The sequence below is a fragment of the Nuphar pumila genome, chromosome 8 (assembly GCF_984573655.1).
Source record: "Nuphar pumila chromosome 8, dmNupPumi1.hap1.1, whole genome shotgun sequence".
Lineage (NCBI taxonomy): Eukaryota > Viridiplantae > Streptophyta > Magnoliopsida > Nymphaeales > Nymphaeaceae > Nuphar > Nuphar pumila.
In genome coordinates, this window is record NC_143256.1 from 109,686,868 (window position 1) to 109,701,966 (window position 15,099).

Below are 15,099 nucleotides of genomic sequence, written 5' to 3' on the forward strand. Positions count from 1 at the left end.
ATATTATATATGTGAATTTAGTATGATATTTGCGAAAGTTTTTAGGTTTTAGTTTAACAGGAGGTTCGTAAATATAGTTATGCGAACTTCATGAGGTTCACAAAAAAAAAAACATGTGAATCTACATTTAAGTGAGTGTTATCGATAGCCAATGTGTGAATCGATATATCACGCAAAACTCAGGCGGTCTGCTGTGTGGAGGTTAAAATAGTCCTTTTGAAGCTCAACATTTGCTATTTTGGGCATCAAGCAAATTTTTAAAAATTATAAAGTTTTTCAAGAAACACACCATTTTTGTCACAGTACGGTCATTTTACATTTTTTTTTTACCTAGCCAAAAGAAAAAAGTCGCATCACCTCTGATAGAGTAAGCCTGACCTAAGACTCACAAGGACCAAGATGCAGATGGTGGATATCTGTCAGACCTCACCAAGCAACACAACCTCGAATCAACCTGAATCAGCTTATTTAAACCAAATCAGCCGCAAACCAATTCCTTTCAGGATCGAATCTGCCCTACTCGATTGATTCATTAATCTCAAAATTGCAGAATCAGGTTGAAATGGCCTGATTCAAACCGAAGTAGGGTTGAATTGGCCCTTTTTGTAATTTTTTGAATTTTTATGATTTTTGAATTTAAAAAAATAAATTGACCGGTTCAGCCTGATTCAATTTGAGCCTAAATTTGGCCGATTCTCTAAATCTATCTGAAAATCATTTCATGTCTGAAATGGATTCTAACATTGGTTCAAACTTTTTTATTTACAATTAATGCTAATTGCAAACAATAAAGTGTGTTTTTGCTTCTACGCATTGAACTTAATTGGTAGTCTTTCAAATGACACGAATTCTTGTATATGATACAACAATGAGAAGTTTTTATTGTGTCCTCATTTGGACGTCCTCTAAGTACTCCACCATCAAGTTCCCTTTGTCAACAAAAATTCCAATCAACACTTAAAGACTCAGCGCCGGGATGGGAAGGGCATGTTTAGAATCTCGGCGCCGGGGGCGTTTATGCATTTGATGTTCCCGAGGCAAAATCTTGGTCAAACGACCGTGGTGGTCCCGTTTGGAATCTCGACACTAGGATGAGCGTTTATGCATTTGGGATAGGAAGTGAAGCCCTTTCTCCTTTGTATTTACACTAAAGGATGGATTTGGCAGCTACCACCTCCTAGAGGTGGTATCTCGCAAAGCAGCTGTCACTTCCTCAAATGCATAAACTCCATAAACGCCCATCCCAGCTATCGATCCGAAACAGGCTCGTTGGGCATCAATACGACATGTGGGGTCACCATTCTTCAAAAGAAAAATGCTGTGAAACAAAAGAATTATGACATTGGGCCCGTTCTACACATTTTGGACTGCCCCAGCCCACTTGAAGGACTGGGTCTATTCCGGGTTGGTGTTCAATCTCGATCTAGTCTTTCTAGAGATGAATACTCTAATCCGGGTGGATAAAATTGCAGTGTAGCCTGTAGAAATTGGACTACTATTCTAACTTATGGCCATGATCGTTACCTAAAATTAACTTTCCACCCCCATTTGATAAGCAAAATATGGATTATGGAATGGTGATAAATCTAGGATCTTGTTCTTGGATGCATGACAAGGTTTGGTTGGCCTACAATTAGTTGATCAATAGTGATCCATATGAGACTCTTAGCCCATGAGCCAAACTTTCATCAGGTGATATGCACCATCACCAAATTTTCGTAATATTGCATGTGGACAACACGCCTTTCTCATTTCGTGTCCCGCCTGTCTTGTGTTTGTTTTCTTTCCATCATAATGTGTGGCAATATCTCCAAATTTTGGCAGTGTTGTACATCACTTGAACATAGCTCAAGCACTTTAAGCAGCAATACATGTCTCTAGTGACACTAGTGGGCATGGTGATTCGGACATCGACAAGAATAGATATTGTTTTCATATATTTTGATATCTTTATATTATTTCAACAAAAATATATTTTTTTAATGTTCAAATATTTAAAATTAATTTCTATTGATTAAAATCTTCATTTCTTCATATTAACATATCTTTTCATATTTGCTCATCAATGACATTCCATTCATATTACTTTTCTTATTTTGCTATAAATGCTACTCACCTAGAAGAAAACATGAAAGTTGTCGAGAAAAGAGAAGTAGCAATGAGGGCTGCACATAACTCCAGGTTCGAGTTGAGCTTAGGCTAGCTCAAGCTTTGCTCATAAACGAACTGACCGTTCAATCCCGGCTCAAGCTCAAGCCAAGCTTAAAGATCATGTGTCCATGATCGGCTCAGTTCGAGCTGAGCATCTCTACTTCAAAAAAAATTTGAAATTTAAGAAAGACTTGGGATCTAGACTCGGTGTCTGATCTTGTTCTGACCCAGGTGGTACTGAACCCGGATCTATTTTAAGGTTCTGATACCGGATCCAGTTTCAAGTTCAATTAAGAGAAACCATATGTACCCTGGTCCTATAAAGATTACATGAACCAGACTCAGACCATACCCGATAAAATATTTTCTTTATCTTTTTTACATTAAAAATTTGCTGATCTTAATCAGAACTCAGGTATATCCCATGTCTGATATGAAATTTCACAAACCATACTTGGATCCATATATTAATTAAACTCTTTGAGTCTGACCCAAATTCTAATTGGACCTCCTCCTTTATCACCAAACCCTAGAGGCTTCGGTCAGGACCGGGCCAAACCCAACCCATTGACACCCCTAGTTGTATGTATATTCTTAACAAAATACATACATATACTAATTGTACATGCATTATTAACTATATGAACCGAACTTAATTGGGTTATCGAGCTTAACTAAATTTGATTGCATGTTCAAGCTGGATACATATGTCAATCAAGCCTGCATTCTTGTTCAAGCTTGGCTCGTTTATTTTTTTCGAACAAGTTCGAGCTGAGCCCAAGCTAGCTCGGCTCATTGTGCAGCCCTAGTAACAATCTTAGACTCTTTCCAAAGGCATAAGAAAATCTTCAAATTAGCTATTTGATGTTGAAAAGAAATGCATATAATAAATAGTTCATTAATCCAAAAAGGAAATGGTATAGCTTCACTTTTTAAAAGGTAGGACTGAACTTAAAAATTTTCAATCAGCAAAAAGTAAAGTCTTTTGCTTATACGAAATGTGACAGAACCCATTTTTGTTTTCACACAGACGAGACCTGAACAGTATTTGGATTGAGTCTAGCAAAAAGAGAACCCCAAAAGCAGCAGAAAAACAGGATAATTATTTTGCAAGTTGTGTTGATCACTTTTTCTTTTTCCTTTGGTTTGTCAAGTCAATTGGGTAAATCCAATTGAAGTAATTTGTTTTGAAAAAGATGCAAAAGATACGACGATGTCATGATGGATCGAAAATAGATTGTGCAAATCTACTTATATTTAAAAGTGAAAATCGGGTCAGGTACTCAATGAGTAATACAATATCCAACCCGACTAGGTCAAGTTTGCTCCGCTTATATAGCAAAACACTCAATAAATCTCGGGCCTAACCCAGTCGAAGTATTAAACGATGACGGATCCGGTGCAATCACATTGCACACTTTGAGTGTGCGCTGCCATACCTGACTGTCCTCCCTCTGTGTCAGCTGTTGAGAGTAGTCAGGTACCGTGGCACACTCAAAGTGTCCAATGTGATTGCACCTGATCTGCCCTCGTATTACAAGGGCCTGATTCACGTAGGAATGAAAGATCAACTCAATAGAACCTGACCCACTCGACCCACATAATACTCGGGTTTACAAGGTTCCAACACGACCCACACTAAGCCCAGCATGATAAGAACCTTAGAAGAACTGGGTCAAGCTTGGGGCGGGTCAGAGACTGGAGTGAGCAGCCCGATGTCCACCCCTATCTAAATCTCTCGAGAAAAGAATCTGAAACAAAATGCACTGCTTAATATATGTTTTTACTAGAAAAACACAGCCATGGTTCCTACCCCACGCCCTACATTTACATTCACAAACACACTCTCACGTGCATGCACAAGCACAAACACATACACTATCCAACAAGGGCTCCACTCATGTGGTAGGGACTTGTGAATGTCATCAAGTTGACAGGACGTCACAAGTTTGAAACCCACAGGTAGCGCCCCTTGCCACAAGGTCGAAGCTGGGTGAACTCATTGGGTTCGGGGGGACTTCAATGGTTGAAGGAGCTGGAGGCCAGCCAATGTGTAGCTGGTGATAGGGAGTTTTTTGCATTAGATTATCCAAAAAAAAAAATACATACACACAACACATGCCGGGACAGGGCAAGAAAAAAGAAACAAGTAAATATACATTCTAAACGATTCCTAAGACCGTTGGTGAATGAGAAAACAAGAGAGAAGAGGTGAGAGAAGGAGAGAAACACGATACACCCAGAGGTTTACGTGGTTCGGCCAAAACGTGCCTACATCCACGGTGCAGAGGCATTCAATTTTATTGAACTCTCAGGGTCACACCCTTACAATTTATAGAACTCTTTGAGAGTTTGCCTTTAGGGAAGAGATTAGAATTAGAGGATTCACTACAAGAAAATTGTTAATTAGCGACGGAAATTAGCGACGGAAATAATCCGTCACTAATTAGGACAGATTAGCTAGAGATAGAATATGTCGCTAATTCGCGACGGATTAGCGAGGAAACAAATTTTATCGCTAATCTGTCGCTACTTAGCGACGGATTAGCGACTAAATTTTTTGTCGCTACTTTTTATTACAAGAACACCATTTTAGCGATGGATTTAGAAAGGGAACTCTGTCGTCGCTAATCCGTCGCTAATTAGCGACGACGTAGCGACAAAATATATTCCGTCGCGTTTTTTGTATTTTGATTTAGCGACGGCTTAGCGACGGAATGTTTTCGTCGCTAAGCCGTCGCTAAATGTCGCATAAATCCCTAATCCCATCCCTCTTTCTCTTTTTCCTGTTTCGCTGTATTGCTCCCGCCCGCCGCCCTCTCCCTCCCGCCGTCCGTCGGCTCTCTCCACCGTCCGGCCGCCGCCGCCTCGCCGACGATCCTCGCTGCCGACCTCCCTGCTTGGCTAGCGGCTGCGCCAGGGACCCCGAGCACCGGCGACCCGCCGCCGACCTCTTCCTCCTCCCTGCTGTTCCTCCCTGTGGCTGCTGCCGGGAGGTGTTGTCTCCCCTTCGGTCGCCGGCGACTCGCAACCGGCGTCCTCAGCCGCCGACGACCGACGATCCTCCCTGCGGCCACCTCTTCGCCTCCGCTCTGAGTTCCGGCGACCCAGTGGCCCCCGAGCTTCGCTCCAGGTCTCCCCCTCTCTGCTGTCGACTGCGCCGACCACTGGCGACCTCGCCAGCTGCCGCTCCCCGTCCACCGCTCGCCAGCCGGCGCTCGCCAGCTGCCGCTCCCCGTCAACCTCCCGCCACCGCCCGGCGACGCGCAGGTAATCTTCTTCTTCTTCTTCTTCTTCTTCTTCTTCTTCTTCTTCTTCTTCTTCTTCTTCTTCTTCTTCTTCCTCTTCTTCACGCTGTCGTTGGTTGTTTTCATGAATGGCGCTGTATTTTTTGCCTAATTAGGTTTAGTTGTTCTCTTTAAGGGGAGTTTGGGCATCCGGTCTTTAAAGTTTGAGTTAGTTTGAAACGATGAAAGTGTTTATCGTGATTTTGGTTTTAGCTTTCTGACTTTATGATTGATTTGTAATGGTGGGTGGGTGTTAGGAACTATATTGTGTTTGTTTTACTGTTGTATTTTTCTGTTGTTCTATTTATCCCAAAAGGTACGATAATTTGGGATATTTTTCTCTTCAAAATGAAATTATGATGATTCTTGTTTCTTGAATTATGATACATGTATCCTGAAATGATAAATGTGAAAACTGTGATGCAACTTCTCCAAATAAAGTCTTCTAGGTTGTTACCTTTATCTAGATGAATGAATCGGTCTAGATAAATAGTAATTGGTTACTTTGGGCCTTTGGCATCAGTGAGGGAGAATTCTTCGTTAAGATGTCTTAAGTTCAGGTTGACCAACTGTTTTATTCAGTTGTTGTTAATGATCTCCAATTGTGGAATAACCAGCTTTCTATGTAGCACGAGAAAGTTTTTCTATGCACAAATACACAAGCAAAAAAAATTATCTTTCATTTCCATTCTGTTTTCTCATGCTAAACAAACAAGCCAAAAAAATCTTTTGGAAAACTTCTCATAGGCAAATCTTTCATTTCTAATTTGTTTATAACTTTGTGCTCCTATATCAAAATGACATGATTTTTGTTAAGTCAAAAAACTAAGATTGACTAGTTTCAACTTTTTTTAAAAAAAATAACTTAAAAAATGCAGTTTTGATATATATAAAAAATGCAGTTTTGATATAAATGAATATCGGCTCTCTTCTTCTTCTTCTTCTTCTTCATACATGGTCATGTACATGTTACCATTAAATGTATGCACCCTATAGGCATTCTAAACACATGTTATTGGAATCATCAAAATCACATTTCTTCCTTAAGATTCCACATGCTTGTGTTAATTTTTTTCTTCTTTTTCTCACTTTGGTGATGATCATGAATGTGTGCATCAAGCATGAAAGAATCAGATTTCTTTTTGTTTTCCTACTGTGGGCGAAAAGTTTTGTAACATTGGTGCAATTTTGAATTATACTGAAAACATGGGAGCAATTTGAAAAATTAGCCTTTAGTTTTTTCATCGAGTTCTCATTAGATATATCATCAACAGTTTAGTTGTTTTTTGCATTGCATAAGTGTTTGTGTTTCCCTAATTAGCTTCAATATTCATTTTAACACAGTGTTTTTTGCAGATTTCTCAACGGAACTCGCTTGTGCCCCGCCACCCGTGGTAAGTAAGTGACAAAAACAATGCAAATCGGGTAAATACCCGTGGTGAGTAAGTGATGCAAACGCATCACATGTTATTTAATTTATTGAATGTAACACTTTATTGTTCACACACTCACTTAGTTGTTGATATCTAGGACTGCTTTGTTGGAGTTCGGAGATCATGCTGAGCATGATTTTAATGTATGAGAATAGAAGTGTTCTTATTTTTGGAGTACGGAGTCCATGCTATGCATGGTAGTAGTTAGTGGGATATTGAAGTGTGTTTGCTGCAGGTACATGTTTGACATTTGTTTGATATGAATTATTTTGATGTATTGCAATGTTTGATGTGATTGTATCCATGCTTATATGTTGTTACTTTCAATTTGATTATGTCTTCCATGTGAAATTGTATACTGAAAGCATGCTTCAAATGAATGTATCGTGTCATGAATAGTTTGCACATGAAAATATTAAGTTATCAATGCATGTATCATAATTCTTGTGATTGTATGACATCATATATTGCATGATAAATTTGATATTTTCTTCATCATAGCATTCTGATGGTTCTCTTTTAACTGGTTAGGATACTATTCGCACCATCATACGACAAAATGACTGCAAACCGTGAATGGATGTACCGTAGGATAGTGGACAATGAGTTATCGCATGAATATATGGATGGTGTTGATAGTTTTATTGAATTTGCAACGGCAAGTATCAGTACAGTAGATCCCACAGGTCGGATTAGGTGTCCCTGGAAGATTTGTAAGAATAATCGATTTTTACAACCTCATGGCGTTAGACATCACCTATACAGGAAGGGTTTTGTGAGTGATTATCAGAACTGGACGTTTCATGAAGAAGAATTTAGAAACGATTTTGATGCACGGGTGAATGTGGTGCACGATAATCCATATACGAATTTGATATTTGATGCCGCAGGAACAAAACTGGGTTCTGCTATGAGTTCTAGTGATGTAAGAACTGCCATAGATGAAAAATCACCAAACGATGCAGCTAGTAGATTTTATGATTTACTTAGAGATGCTGATGAGCCACTTTGGAACGGTTGTGAGAGTCACACTATCTTGTCTTCAGTTCTTCAACTAATGAATTTGAAGTCCGAGTATAATTTGAGTCAATCATGTTTTGACCGTTTGTGCATGATTGTGAAGAGTATGTTGCCTAAAGATGAGAAATTGCCACAAAATTTCTATCGTGCGAAAGTTATGGTCAACGCTCTAGGTATGGGTTACAAAAGGATTGATGCTTGTCCAAATCACTGCATGTTGTATTTCAAGGAGCAGGAAAACGATATATCATGCCCGTCATGTGGGCATCCTCGGTTCAAGCAAAAAACAAGAGGCAATGGTAGCACGAGATCAAAGGAAGTTTCATACAAGTCGCTCCGCTACTTTCCTATCACTCCTAGATTGCAGTGATTGTATATGTCTTCAAAGATAGCTAAACACATGAGATGGCATGCAAATAAAGTTCGACACGATGAAAACAAGATCACGCATCCTGTTGACGCTGAAGCTTGGAAGCACTTTGATCGTACTCATCAGAACTTCGCAATGAAAGTGTGAAATGTTAGACTCGGTCTATGTACAGATGGATTTAATCCATTTGGGGGTAGATCAACTCCATACTCATGCTGGCCAGTATTTGTAACTCCATACAACCTTCCACCAAGCTTGTGTATGAAACGTCCAAATCTTTTCTTGTCTCTGTTGATCCCTGGTCCGACCTCACCTGGCCAAAATCTTGATGTATATCTAAGGCCATTGATTGATGAATTAAAAGTACTGTGGGATGACGGTGTTACCACGTATGATGCCCACAAAAAACAAAATTTCAACATGAAGGCCGCTGTTCTATGGACAATCAGTGACTTCTCTGCATATGGTATGTTATCTGGTTGGAGCACACATGGGAGGTTGGCTTGTCCGTACTGCATGGAGGATTTCAAAGCTTTTAGATTGAGGCATGGAAGGAAGCCTTGCTGGTTTGATTGCCATCGTCGATTTCTACCCAGCGATCATCCGTTCCGACGTCAAAAGAATGCATTTACAGCAGGCACAACTGAAACGGAAGGTCCATCCTCAAGATTGTCTGGCATAGAAATTCTAAGAAGATTGCGATACTTTCCAGATGTATTAACAGATGCCCGCAGTCCTACACCCTTCCGTGGATTTGGGAAGGATCACAATTGGACGAAAAAATCTATTTTTTGGGAACTACCGTATTGGCCGACCCTATTGATACGACATAATTTGGATGTGATGCATGTAGAGAAAAATGTGTTTGATAATGTGTTCAATACAGTAATGAATATTAAAGGAAAAATGAAGGATAATCCGAAGGCCCGTATGGATTTAAAATTAATATGTAAAAGACCAGAATTGGAACTCAAAGAGTATAATGGCAAAGTACTGAAACCAAAGGCGAAGTACGTGCTCGGACCTGATCAAATAAAACATGTATGTCAATGGTTGAGACAACTGAGATTTCCAGATGGATATGTCTCTAACATTGCTCGGGCTGTGAAGATTGACGATGGACAGTTATATGGGTTGAAGAGCCATGATTGTCATATCTTTATGCAACGATTGATACCCCTAGCATTCCATGATATGTTAGACAAACCTATATGGGGGGTATTGTCTGAGTTGAGCGGATTTTTCAGAACATTGTGCGCATCGGAGGTCGTTGTATCAGATGTAAAGAATCTCGAGGACTCTGTCATCACCACTGTTTGTCTGTTAGAAAAGATATTTCCGCCAGCATTTTTCGATGTTATGGAACATTTGATCATACATCTGCCATATGAACTAAGGGTTGGTGGTCCTGTGCAATATCGATGGATGTACCCATTTGAAAGGTATATTTTTTTTATATTTGTCTCTTTAATGACAGATATTTAAAATTTGAAATGTATATTCTTGTCAGATGCATGTTCGACCTAAAAAAAAAGGTTCGTAATAAAGCAAGAGTAGAAGGCTCTATTTGTGAGGCGTACACTTTAGAAGAGATTTCAAATTTCTCATCTATGTACTTCGAACCTCATATTCCAACACGTTACACATGCCCGCCCCGTAACGATGATGGAGAACAAGTAACTGTAGCTAACAAGCTGTCGATATTTCAACCACTTGGGCATGCATTTGGAAGTTGCCGATCAAGGCTATTGACAGATCGAGAGCAAGATGCAGCACACATCTATATTCTTTTTAATTGCTCAGCGATCGACCCATACATCGAGTAAGTATATGTATATGCAACTCAATTATAAATCCTTTTATGTTCTATATGTGGATACATGACTCGGTAATATAAGTATTTGTGGTTTGCAAACGATTTGATCTGGAGTTGCGAAACAAAGTTTCACATCTCACTGATGCAGAAGTACAAAAAGAACGTGAAACTAAGTTTGTGGAGTGGTTGAAACAGTTGGTAAAGAAGCTAACATAAATTTTGTACTTATAAACAACACTAAGTTACTTAATTGATCGTGATCACAATCATTGTTTATGTTTGTGCGTAGGTTCGCAATGGTGATGTTAAAGATCAAGGAATATGTGATTTAGAAAATGGTCCGACCAAAGTTGTGCAATGCTACAACGGGTATATCGTAAATGGTTATCGATTCCATACAAAAGACTACGGTATAAACAAATCAACGATAAATAGTGGCGTGTGTGTCAAGGGTAGCAGCTACGGTGAAAATAAACATGATTACTACGGTGTTATAGAGGAAATAATGGAGTTGACTTACTTAGGCATGAATAACAGGGTTACGATATTCAAGTGTCATTGGTTTGATCCAACTGCAACAAGACTCGATAAAGCTTTAGGCATTGTGGAGGTGAATCATAAATCCAGGTTTGGAACATATGAACCATTCATATTAGCCTCGCAAGCTCAACAAGTTTATTATACTTCATATCCGAGTATAAAAAAGTCAGATAGAAATGAATGGTGGGCAGTTTGCAAGGTGAAATCCAAACTATACCCCGAGTATGATCAGTTACAAGAAGATGAGTTAGCTGAAGACAGTGATTACTATCAATCAGATGATGTCTGTGACTTCGCTTATGGTCACGATGTTGCGCATGATATGCATGTCATATCTCCATTGGCTGATGAAACATTCATAGAAGAATGTGATCCAAATGATGTACCAAGTGGATGGGCAAACAATGAAGAAGAAGAAGAAGAAGAAGAAAGTCAAACTAGTGACGAGGAAGAATTCTCAAGCTAGTGAGCAAAATCTTATACTACAAACCTCTATTTAAATGCATTGTAATACTTGATGTGAGTTGTATTGCAATACTTGGTGTGAATGATTAAAAATTTTATTTGAATGTATTGTAATACTTGATACGAATGATTCGAATGCATTGTAATACTTGATGTGAATGATTTCAATTATCTGAATGTATTATAATTTATGCAATTAACGAATGATTTGAATTAGTGCAATACTTGATGTCAATGATTTGAATTATTTGAATGCATTGCAATGCTTGATGTGAATGACTTGAATGCATTGTAATACTTGATGTGAATTATTTGAATGTATTGTATGACATATGTTATTTGTTAGAATATGGTTCGTGGAGGTTATAGTGGTCGCTCATCCAGTAGTAGCCAGGCTCAACCTTTATCTTCACGGGCTCCTGTGATAGGTATATCATATAACTAATTAGATGCTTGATTAGTTCAAATGCACATTCTGAGAATTTCTAATGTATTTTTTTACAGATGATGTTGCGCCTGTACACGACCCACCTACACCAGTTGATCACACAAGTCAACAGCCAACACAGGAAACAGGGTCTTCTCAGGCTGGCACAAGAAGACTCATTCGAATAGTGTATATCGATAATCGACCGTAAGTATTTTGTTTTCAATTATTGCATATCTTTTAAATATTTTATATTGATATTTACTGTGTAACAATTCATGTGCAGCACGAGGTTTGAGTCACAAGAAGTAGTACGGGAGATTAGGAATTCACTTCTTCAACATCTACCAGGACCAGTTGCTCAATGGAAAGAGTACCCAAAGGAGGTGTTAGATAGATTGTGGTCCTCATTTATGGTATACAGTTGTTCCTCATAGTTAATGTGTTTCATATTTAATTTATTTAAGCAATGTCTACTAACTTTCTGAAAATATTTGTAGGCTTCGAATCGCTTTGCAACTACGGTGGAAGAAAATGATGCAAGGAAGGTGTGGCAGAAGGTGGCTGCCAATCGATTTGCAGACATGCTGCACACTATGAAGACTGCAGCAAAAAAAGCATCTGGCGTAGTAGATGATCCATTACTGTGGAAGGGCCATGGTCCTATTACTATCAGGAGAGATTACTGGGATGAAATGTGCGATATGTGGGCGGGAGATGCATTTAAAAATCGCTCTGCGAAGGCTTCACAAAATCGATCGAAGATGCCTGAAGCCCATCTACACACAGGTGGATCTAAGACATTTGGGAGCCACCTAAAGAAAATGGTAACTCATCAATATATAATATTAATTTTATAAGTATTTTTGCAAACTTGTGTACTAAATCTTTTGTCATTTTACTTCGCAGGAAGCAGAAAAAGGAGGCAGTGTACCATATAAGGATGTGTTTGTAGAAACACATAAACGGAAGACCACGGGAGTCTTCGTATCAGAGAAGGCGAGAATGACAACGGTATGTATTAATTCTATTAATAATCATTGCAATATATATGCAAGTTATCATAATGTTATCATTAATTATTAATGAATACTTTAAACATTATTTTGTAGGAGGCATATGAGCAACAGATGGTAGAGCGATATGGCGAAGACGCTACTCAGCATCCATTATTTGATCCTACAGCATGGGTGACTGCAGCAGGTGAACCCAAAAAAGGTCGCGTGTTCGGGTTCGGGAGTAATATGAACACTTCACCAGTTATTGGTTCTTCTAGTTACGGCTCACCGACTTCTTGCGCCGACATAAGCTCCAAGCAGCCGACTATTCTTTCCGGTGATGATGTACGCGAGATCATTAATAAATCACTGAATAACTACTTCCAATACACCGTCGCCCCCTTTCTCCGAAATGAGATCAAGGCCGCTGTTCAGAATAGGGGATCTTCGATTCCAGGTCCCTCTCAGGTATAATCACATATATAGTTTTTTTGACTGTCTTAAAGCACATCTGAGCATGGTAGAATCACATATAGAGTTTTTCTAGATGCCTTAGAACACATATGAACATGCTATAATCACATATTCAATTTTTTTACTGCCTTAGCACACATATGAGCATGATAAAATCACATATAAAGTTGCTTTGCCTGCCTTAGAGCACATATGAGCATGCTATATTCACATATTCAATTTTTTTACTGCCTTAGCACACATACGAGCATGATCGAATCACATATATAGTTTTTTGCCTGCCTTAAAGCACATCTGAGCATGGTAGAATCACATATAGAGTTTTTCTAGATGCCTTAGAACACATATGAACATGCTATAATCACATATTCAATTTTTTTACTGCCTTAGCACACATATGAGCATGATAGAATCACATATAAAGTTGCTTTGCCTGCCTTAGAGCACATATGAGCATGCTATATTCACATATTCAATTTTTTTACTGCCTTAGCACACATACGAGCATGATCGAATCACATATATAGTTTTTTGCCTGCCTTAAAGCACATCTGAGCATGGTAGAATCACATATAGAGTTTTTTTATATGCCTTAGAACACATATGAACATGCTATAATCACATATTCAATTTTTTGACTGCCTTAGCACACATATGAGCATGATAGAATCACATATATATATATATATATATATATATATATATATATATATATATATATATATATATATATATATATATATATATATATATATATATATATATATATTTAACTTTTTGTCTGCCTTAGAGCACATATGAGCATGATAGAATCACATATAAAGTTTTTTTTATTGCATTAGAACACATATGAGCATGCTATAATCACATATTCAGTTTTTTGACTGCCTAAGAACACATATGAGCATATTATAATCACATATTCTGTTTTTGGACTGTCTTAGCACACATATGAGCATGCTATAATAACATATAGAGTTTTTTAACTGCCTTAGAACACATATGAACATGTTATATATCATTTATGATAGAATCACATATAAAATTTTTGGCTTTACCTGCCTTAGAGCACATATGAGCATGCTATATTCACATATTCAATTTTTTTACTGCCTTAGAGCACATATGAGCATGCTATATTCACATATTCAATTTTTTTACTGCCTTAGCACACATACGAGCATGATCGAATCACATATATAGTTTTTTGCCTGCCTTAAAGCATATCTGAGCATGGTAGAATCACATATAGAGTTTTTTTAGATGCTTTAGAACATATATGAATATGCTATAATCACATATTCAATTTTTTGACTGCCTTAGCACACATATGAGCATGATAGAATCACATATAGAGTTTTTTTATTGCCTTAGATCACACATGAGCACATGATAGAATCACATATAGTGTGTAATTTATTTCATTATATTTTGTTTATCAATACTGACTGTTCTTTTCTTGTGTAGGCTGCTAGCGATAATCAGGGTAGTGGAGCTGAAGGGACAGATAAAGACAATGAACAAGAAGACGCACAAAATCTTGGCGATGATTAGAGGACTGTGTTGAAGAAGTTTTATTTTTTTTATTTTTCCTAATTGTAATTGTTGAATTGTAAATAATTAAACTTCTTAATTTTAAGGTGGAATGATTAATTATTATAGATACTTATTATATAAATTTTTTTGTGTGGTTTGTTTTTTATTTACAGGAAATATAAATTGTACAGGAAATAGAAATTGTACAGTTCTCGGTAATTAATTTTTAAATAAATTTTTTTTGATTTTTTTTCATGTTTGCGACGGATTAGCGACGGATGATTCCGTCGCTATTCATATTAATCTAGCGACGGCTTAGCGACGGAACCATCTGTCGCTATTCATATTAATCTAGCGACGGCATAGCGACGGAATTAAATCCGTCGCCAAGCCGTGGTCGCCGTTTAGTACCGGCGGATTGGCGACGGAATATAGCGCTCGTTATTCCATCGCAATTAGCGACGGAATTATTCCGTCGCCAGAAATATTCGCGACGTAAGCATACTGTCGCCTCGTTGTCGCTAATCCGTCGCTAACATGGTTAGCGACGGATTCGCGATGGAATGTGGTCGTCGCTAATCT